Source organism: Sorghum bicolor, chromosome 5 (assembly GCF_000003195.3).
Source record: "Sorghum bicolor cultivar BTx623 chromosome 5, Sorghum_bicolor_NCBIv3, whole genome shotgun sequence".
In the NCBI taxonomy this organism is placed as follows: domain Eukaryota; kingdom Viridiplantae; phylum Streptophyta; class Magnoliopsida; order Poales; family Poaceae; genus Sorghum; species Sorghum bicolor.
Window position 1 is genome coordinate 2,044,877 of NC_012874.2, and position 9,682 is coordinate 2,054,558.

The 9,682-nt window shown below is 41.9% G+C and overlaps 2 non-coding genes across 2 annotated transcripts; both read left to right on the forward strand.

The window, feature by feature from the left end:
* Window positions 4,735–4,808, forward strand: TRNAV-CAC. The gene has a single exon. It is a non-coding gene; the product is annotated as a tRNA-Val (tRNA).
* Window positions 7,454–7,525, forward strand: TRNAM-CAU. Its single transcript has one exon. It is a non-coding gene; the product is annotated as a tRNA-Met (tRNA).

Below are 9,682 nucleotides of genomic sequence, written 5' to 3' on the forward strand. Positions count from 1 at the left end.
TTACGTGGCTTAGTTGGCTTAGCCAGGGACTCTCCCTCGTGTGCTCTCCTGTTCACGCTTGCACTTGTCATTGTTGTTGACATAGTGTAGGCAAGAGCTTATGTTGGTGCTAAGATGTTGTCACCCATAACTGATATCAACTTCTCCAGTGCATTGCTATTATAGTATAAGACCTCAACCAAGAAACTCCTCAAACCTTGACATTTGTAGACCTTATAATATCACACCATAACTTTTGGTTGTCAACAAAAGATGTCTTTTAATAACTAGTTCTGAAATTTGTACCCATGGGAAATCGAACCCAATCAAGTCACAACCACCATGCCATGAACTAGGCGATTCAACCAACCAATTAATGATCATCGTGTCCAGAATGCGACGAGATGTTGCGCAGCGACAGAATGAAGCTATTCGTGGGGTGCTGACCAGTGACCAAGATGATCTCACCTGAACCAGCTAGCGATATCTAAAAGAAACCTGATGAATCACAGTTACAAGGACGACCATGCTTTATATATATCTGAAAAAGATACAGAAAATGTACGAAACATAGTCACCCAAAAAGATCGCTATTGACAAGAGATGTGTCCCTTGAATATAATCATGATTTGATTGATATTTACAGAAGGAGTTCTTATAATAACCAACTAATGAATAAATCGAAGCCAAGAATTTACAAAAATCTTGCATGGCCTAGCTAGCTAATAACATCCATGGATCCATCATCCATGGATGATTGATCAACACATCACTAGTTGGTACTACACTACCACTACTAGCATCATCTCCAAGTAACGAAACCAAAGAATCAAACCTAAACCTAAACCTAAACTTAACAGTGTCCTAGCTACAATTAAACCTGACCGGGGTGTCACTGTCACAAGCCTGCTGCTGATATGTACGCACACACACCCATGAATCCATCGTCTTTCTCCCTACGATCATCTTCCATTGCTTGCTCCGACGCTTTCTCCTCCTCCGCCGCATTCATCGTCTGCTGCTCCCTGAGCTTCATCACCTTCCGGTGGCGGTTGGAGTGCTGCCCGCTCCGGAAGCTAGGAGCCGTCGACGGCCGGTACTCCGGCAGCAGCCTGTTCGCCGCGTACCGTATCCCACACGCGTTGCACAGCGTGCCTGGCCCGTCCGGCCCCGCGCGCCACTGCGGCGTCTCCGGCGAGTGGCAGTGGCTGCATACCCTCTGCGCTTGCCTGTTCCTCTGGCGTGGCGCGGGTCGGCGCCGGCGGATACCTCCGCCACCGGCAATGTCATCACCACCGGCGGTGTTGCCCGGAGGAGGAGGAGGAACGACGACAGGCACCAAGGCGTACCGGTTCTTGGCGTCGTCGTCGCCGGCGCCTAGATTGGCCGGAGGAGGAGCGACGACCGCCGGCAAGGCGTGGAGAGGGAAGTCGAGCAGCCACGGCCGCTTGCGGCGGTTGACTGCTGGTGGGCTCCGCTGCTTCCTCGGCACGACCCAGGCATGGTGGGGTTGCAAGAACTCGGGCTCCGATGTTGTTGATGACGGGCAGTGGCCCGAACCTGAAGACGCGCCGGACGGTGGCGACGAAGATGGCGTGGCTGACGGAGGGCCGTGCGCCGGCGCGTTGGCGCAGGAATAAACGCCACCAGACAACGCGGCGGCGTTCGGGTGGAGAGCACGTGCTGGCATGGTGAGCGCCATCAGTGGCGGCGGCGGCGCAGGCGCGGCGCCGTTAGAGACAATGCCGCGCAACGCGCCGCACGCGTCAAGACCAGCAGCTGGCATGAGCGCGGGAGCAGCTGGCATGGGAACCGGCAATGCCGGCGGTGCAGGCGCGCCGTTAGAGGCAATGCCGGGCAACGCGCTGCACGCGTGAAGACCAGCAGCTGGCGGCATGGGCGCGGGAGCAGCTGGCATGATGAGCGCCGGCAATGGCGGCGTGCTGTTGTTGGTGACAAAGACGGGCGGCGTGCTGTTGTTGGTGACGAAGGCGGGCAGCGCACCACCCGGTGGCACGGGCGCCGTCCCCGGCGGCGGCGGCGGCGGCGACGCGTAGTTGAATAAGGGGCCATCGAATTCGAACGCACGGCACGCGTTCGTCTTCGGTTGGAGAGGGAAAGCGCCAGCTGGCATTGGCGCGGGCAGCGGCGACGCGTCATCGGGGACGATAGCGCCGCCCAAGGAGCGACGCGTGTGTACGGGACCACCAGCTGTGATGTGCGCCGCCGGCTTGGGCTTGGCTGCCGTCGGGTCGCCGAGCAGGTTGCCTTCGGCCCCCTCGCCGCCGCCGCCGCCGTCCAGCGCGTCGTCAGCAAAGAACATGTCCACATCAATTTCCTCGAGGCCGTCGCAGAGTCCCTCAAGAAGGAAGCTGCTGGACAAGCCCCAAGAATCCCACCCGCCGCCGCCGCCGCCGCCGCCAAACGCGCTCTCCGCCAGCGGCTTCGGCGACTGCGGCTCCTGCTTAACCGGACGGGGCGGCTCTCCGCCGGCGGCCGCGCCGCTTCCTATCCCGAGCGCCGCGAGCGACGACGACGGCGGCGCTGGGTCCGCGGCGGGGAAGAGCTGGAGGACGAGGTCGAGCGGGTCGTCGGGGCAGCACAGCCCGCGGGCGGGGAAGAAGCAGGCGCCGGCCGTCCCGTCGCGGCCCGGGAGGTCGCCGGCGGGGACATCGCGCTGCGAGGCGTGAGGTTGTTGCGTGCGCATGCAGGGCGGCGGCGGCGGCGGACCAGGCCCAGAAGCATCGGCTGTGCCTGCCTCTTGCTTCTTGCTCGCTTGGTTTGGTTGGGTGTCAAACTCAAACCGCGCGGCGCATGTCTAGGGCTTGCGTCGGCGGCGGAGAGGAGGGAGATATTCGGGGCGTGAGAGAGAGAGAGGAAACGTCGATGTTTCGGTTGCACGGGGGAGACGAGTTTCAGGTCGGTTCACTTGGATGCGGGAGACGAGGAATCAGGTGCCGGGCCGGGCTGGGCTGGGCCGGGCCGTGTTACGCTTCCCACTACTGGGCCGGCCTAGGCCTTGTTTAGTTCCCAAAAAGTTTTGTAAAATTTTTTCCTTTTTAATTCACGGTCACATCGAATCTTTAGACGCATACATAAAGTATTAAATATAGACGAAAATAAAAACTAATTGCACAGTTTGGTCGGAATTGACGAGACGAATCTTTTGAGCCTAGATAGTCTATAATTGGATAATATTTGTCAGATACAAACGAAAATGCTACGGTGTCGATTTTCCAAAACGTTTTGAACTAAACAAGGCCCTAATTCATCGGATAGTTCCAGTTCGGTATTTGTTCTGAGGCGACTTTTTTTTATATCTATTGGGGAAAAAAGTATATTTAACCATCTGCAATAGTTTTGTATTTGGGGTTTGCATTCTTGTAATTTGCCAAATTATCGAAATGAGGTATCCAACAGTTTTGCATTTGTGTTTTGCAATTTAGGCAACTTGGCAATTGAGGGAGGAAACTTGGCAATTTAGACAACACATGGGCATGTTTGCTAGTTAGGTACTAAATATTGTTATTTTATATCAATTATTATTACTTTCTATGTAGCTACATTAATTTGAATGAACTCCTTTATTAGTTTCGCTTTGAGGCCTTAAAAGATGGGTAATAGCTCATGGATGCACGGTTCGTTTAGGTGCAGAGAACTCCTTTAGTTTCGCTTTGAGGCCTTAATTTGAATGAACTCCTTTAGTTTCACTTTTTTCACTCTAAACTAAATGGATTCATTGAAGCTGCAGAGAAGCATGCAATGACTTGAACGTAGCTGAAATCCGTCATCCGTGAAGCAAATGCAAGAACGTACTCGCAAGATAACGAAATCTAGAGTCTCAATGATATATATGTAGTACTTTGTCAGAACTACTCTGCTTTCTATCTTAAGGCTTCCTGAAACTAAACTTAGTTGAAAGCACCCTGTATGAAGTATGAACTATATATGGCTCCAAGGTTGAAAATCGCAACATTGTTATTTTCTAACAACAATAATATACATGCAGGCAACCAGTTGGTGTTTCTGCTCCTGAATCTGATAGAGGCCATCGGGACGGGATCGTACTGAGGTTGTTCGTTGATTTGAAAAGTCATGGTTGAAATTATTATTGGCTAGGCTTTGGTGAATCGAAGAGCCATAGAGGGAGAGATTAACCTGCTTGGATAACTCAGAGTCCTGACCATCAGATGTAGTGGCCTGCTTGGATAAACAATTTTTTTAACGCAAGTTTGCTTGGATAACTCACCAAGATACATAATTTAAGGGATTTTTTCTTCCTCTCTTCCATGCTGCACGAGATTCACTTTTTCATCTATTTAGACAATTATTGTTCTTAACATCTGGCTTTACTTTAGCAAATGTATGTTTCTATCTTCATTTGTAGAGACAGATTACTTTACATGTCAATTTTATTGGACTATTACCTTCAATCCTTATTTTCTTAGAACTGAACTTTCTGTTCTGCATGCAACTTTTCTTATTGGCACTGTGCTCAGGGGGCAGGGGCAGAACTCGGAATGTGACAAGGAGGGTGCTTTGGAATGAAATATTATTCTCTCGCTCTCTTAATAATGAAATATTATATGTAAACCATACTTTACAGAGATCTGAATCAGAGACCTGAAACAGGTCTCTGATTATTACTCTTGTGGGGTACAGGTGTTCAACACCGTTGAAGCATGCAGTAATTTTATGGAAAACCACATGCTTATATACTCTATTACATACTTAAGAAGAACAAGTCATAAAAATGTCTGGGTGGTGTAGTTGGTTATCACGTTAGTCTCACACACTAAAGGTCCCCAGTTCGAACCTGGGCTCAGACAATTTATTTTTATTTTTGTATTTTCTTTCTTCTGCTGGAAGAATTTTTATATATATATTTTTTCTTTCTAATAACTATTGCAATTTCCTTCTGCTGCAAGAGCTAACATAAATATTGCAATAGAGATCTAAAGAATATGTAACGAACCTGGGCTCAGACAATTTATTTTTATTGTTGTATTTTCTTTCTCTGCTGGAAGAGCTAACTGCAACTTTCTTCAACAAATTTTCTTTTAGTTCGCAAAATTTTTTGTTTTTGGCTACTGTAGCATTTCGTTTTTATTTGACAAACATTGTCCAATCACGGAGTAACTAGGCTCAAAAGATTCATCTCACAAATTACAGGTAAACTGTACAGTTAATTTTTATTTTTCATCTATATTTAATACTTCATGCATGCGACCAAAGATTCGATATGACGGGAAATCTTGAAAATTTTTGCGAACTAAACAAGGCCTAATAACTATTGCAACTTTCTTCTGCTGCAAGAGCTAACATAACTATTGCAATAGAGATCTAGAGAATATGTAATTAATGTGGCAACACAGTATAGCGTTCTACCGCCCCAAAACTGAAAAGGCCATGCATGTGTGATAGATTGACTGAGAACACCTACTCTTAGCGACGTGGGAAAAGAAATATGGCGCACATTTCTGTTCCCATGTTTCACATTCAGAACCAGAATGGAAACATGGCCGCTAAGCACCCAAGTACAAATCTACAACCTATTAGCTCCAAACTCTTAGCATAATACTTCACTGCTTATTCAAAAGCCCAAGTACAAATCTATAACCTGGAATTAGCTAAATTGGGCTTTTGCAAGGACTAACTACTACTAAATTCATGGCGATTACAGACATTGACAAACGCAAGAGCAGTAAAACATGTTAGCTCCAAACACAGTCCCACAAGGTGATTCTTCATGGTGCAAACAAAAGGCTTTGGGGGTTCAAATCTGCATGTACTGTGCAAATGTTCACCAAGAGAATGTAATGAAGTTTAGTACTAAGCAATACTAAACACTGAAACAATATTTCGAGTAACGTACAGATAGTGCTGAACTTGATGTGAAACTAGCTATAACATGTTGAGGAGCAAGATTTATTCAAGGTTAAAACGACTAAACAAGCACAAATGATGATTGCTTCATTCCTAGAGAAAACAACTTAGTGGGCACAATGGTGTAGTATATACTTTGTAAAAAAAGACTTTAGTATATATACATAACATATAATTTTGGATTTGAAAAGACTCAAATATCTCTTGTATATGTCCAATACAAGAAACAAAAGATTATGTCCTAGTTGAGAAAGAGTATTAAAAAAGTTTGATCATCGACTACAGTTGAGAATAAGCATGTTCTTATTAGGAAAAAGTCAACGTTACCTCGAAAGTCTATTTTTCTCCCTGAATTTCAAAACCGGGTAAAACACCTCCTCAACTTTAAAACCATTCATTTTACCTTCTTGGTCCTGCTATAAGCAATTTTAAAAGAGGTTTTACCTTTTTATTTTTTATTTATTTTGGTTGAATCTTTGAAAAATCATAGTAAATCACATGAAAGTCATAAAATGGAAAATCAGATTTTTGTTGGACTCTACATGAGCATACTACACATTGAACATATAATATGATATGCTTTAGCACAAAGTTTTTGATATGGTTTTAGATCTATGTTTTTTGTAATTAAATAGAATAATTCATAGCTGTAGTTTTATGGTCTAATTGTGATGAAATTTTTATGGTGGGTTAATTATTATATGATTAAATTGTAGTAAAAATTTCATACTTGTTGGATCATATATAGCTTAGTTATAGATTTGTTTATATTTAATAAATACAAATCTAAATAAAAATCAACTAAGTTATATATGATCCAATGAGTAAACTTTTACTATAGTGTAAGCATACAATAATTAGTCCACCATAAAAGTTTCACTAGAATTGGACCATAGAAACTGCAACTATGAAAATTCCATTTAATTAAAAAAAAGTATAGATCTAAAGCGATAACAAAATCTCTGTACTAAAGCATACCATATTATATATTCATTGTGTAGATCTACTCATGTGGAGTCCAATAAAATTAGATTTTTCATTTTATGATTTTTTTACTATTTACTATGATTTTTTTAAAGATTCAACCAAAATAAATGAGACCTTCTCGTCCATGGCATTGCGAAATCCATATCCTACAACATGGCTATTGTTCAAATGAGACTTAGTGCTTTTACTGGTGGAGTGTTTTACCGGGTTTGTGTCCCTCCCTTGGAGGTTAAGACTCCACTTGCTCCTGTATGCCGGTAGGTGCCCTTTGTGGGATTGCTGCTTGTTGGCCGGAGCATACTGGTATTGCAACTAGCGTCTGTTTTCGGCGAAAGTGAAATTTGTCCGTGATGTTCAACCTTTGGACAATGTTGATGCTTACCCAACTGGAAGGCAGACTACAATCAAAATTTGGGCTTGGCGACCATTACATCTAACTTCACACTTAAATATTGAACATGAGTATTAGTTCTCTGAGGAATGAAAGTAGAGACTAACATAATCATTCCCTTTTCGCTCTTATGCCTCATCTGAGGTTTTCTTTTTGGTCTGTGCAAGATTTTATGTTCATAAATCCTTAAAAATCATGTAACACACAAAAATCAAAGTGGCGCAGCGGAAGCGTGGTGGGCCCATAACCCACAGGTCCCAGGATCGAAACCTGGCTTTGATAGTTTTCTTATTTTTTCTCTTGTTTGTTTCTCTCTTTCATATCGCAGAAGTTTTTTTTATTTGTCTCGAGTCTCCGTGAAGATTAAAACATGGGTACTGTGGTTTTGAACTTTTAATATCTTACTAGCAAATATGTCGGTGCGTTGCAACAGGAAAAAAACATCAAATGGATGTTACATATCTATTTATATTTATCTTTTTTTATAAAATTTAAAGTCTATAATTTATTTTATTGTATCTATAGTATTAGATAATTAATATTTATAATAATATATAGCTTGGAGGCATATTTATTTAATAATAAAAATAGAAATTAGCCAAACCTTATCTTACTCTAATATTACCTCTTATTATACTTTAGTATTATATTAAAATATAAGAAGTCTTTTGCTAGTTTTATTTTTTTATTTAGATTAGGATTCCTATGAAATATGATATATCAGTTAAATGTATGTAGATTATGAACACATAGGCTTATGAAGTGTTCATATGACAGTGGAAGTATCCTCAAGCTTAAATTTAGGTAAATTAGTAAATCAGTAAGATATGCACAAATAGTGCTAAAACTTTTACCATAAATCAAGCATCACATTAAATAGGCTACCATAAATTTTTCAAAATAATTAGAGTAGATAACTACAATTTCAATTTTACATTAAAAAGCACAGGCAAGCATCTCCAGCAAAAAAAAATGTACTACAATTTATGATTTTTTTTGTTTACTGCATGGATGTGAAACTAAACAAAAACTGTTTAGTAATTTTTAGATTTTTCTATGAATTATTACACATTTATCAATTTTCAACCGATCAATTTTATACTAAAAAGCATAGGCAAGCATCTCCAGCAAAAAAATATAATAAAATTTGTGATATTTTTTGTTTACTACATTGATCTACATATGTGGAGCTGAACAAAATTTTTGTATAATTTTTAGATTTTTTATGAATTACTACGTAGTATTTATCAATTTTTAACCGATTTAAAGAATAAAATAAAAGTAAACTAATAAGACAAATATTTTGTACCTAGGTCCCTATATTATCCTTATTTCCAATATGTTTTGATGTGTATAGAAGATTTTATATTGGAAACACTGATAAAAAATTATTTTATTTTCTTCTTCACCAGTTCGGAACGGAAGGAGTCGAAACCGAGGCGGGGGAGACACAGACGGCGGACTGAAATTTCTATGATTAAGTATCAGAAGAAAAAGAAGAAAAAATATATTCTTATTACTACTATATATCAGCCCATCAGTCGTGTTATCAAGGTTAAGGTTTGTCATCTAGTAATGGACTAGCATTGGCTTTCTGGAACAGTTAGGCTTTGTTAAGTTCCCAAAAGTTTTCAAGATTCCCCATCACATCGAATTTTACGGAACATGCATAAAATATTAAATATAGATAAAAATTAAAACTAATTATACAATTTACCTATAAATCGCGAGATGAATCTTTTGATCTTAGTTAGTCTATAATTAAATAATAATTGTCAAATAAAACCGAAAGTGCTACAGTAGCGAAACCCAAATTTTTTCGTGAACTAAACCAGGCCCTGTTCTAGAAACCCAAAAAATGGTTTGCGAAAACAAACTCGCATAATGCAGTACTAGAGGAGGTATTAATAATCCTTTTGCAATTATGCTACTTTCGGTAAATAGCCAATTAAAGGACTTGTGTCATGTCGGATAGCCCTGTTCATCCAAAAAAATAAGTTGTGCAATTTTATTGTAGTTAAACTGTTACTCGTCTTGTAATAAGATTATTAGAGAACTGGCAGAGGCCATGATTTTAGCAAAGGAATTGAAAAGTACTTCCTACTAATCAGAACTTATTGGAAGAGGACAAGAGGCTTGGGCTTATATGTTCCCACTTCCCCGTCCCGAAGGCTCAGATCCATAGAGCCGCCCCTCCTGCCAGCCACACCACATCACCACCATGAGTCCACAACTAAGGATGGGATGGTGCTCTAAATGATAACCCGTAGATATACCATCTCCATCCTTAGCCACGACGCCGCTGAGCCGTACCACCACCGCTATGCCATAGAGTCATGTTGCCCTCCCTTGCTAACGCCACTCAAAATTTTTACTTGAAATTATATTTTGTGTGTCGTGAGTCCGTGACCAGACGAACCTTGACCTTGTTTAGATACA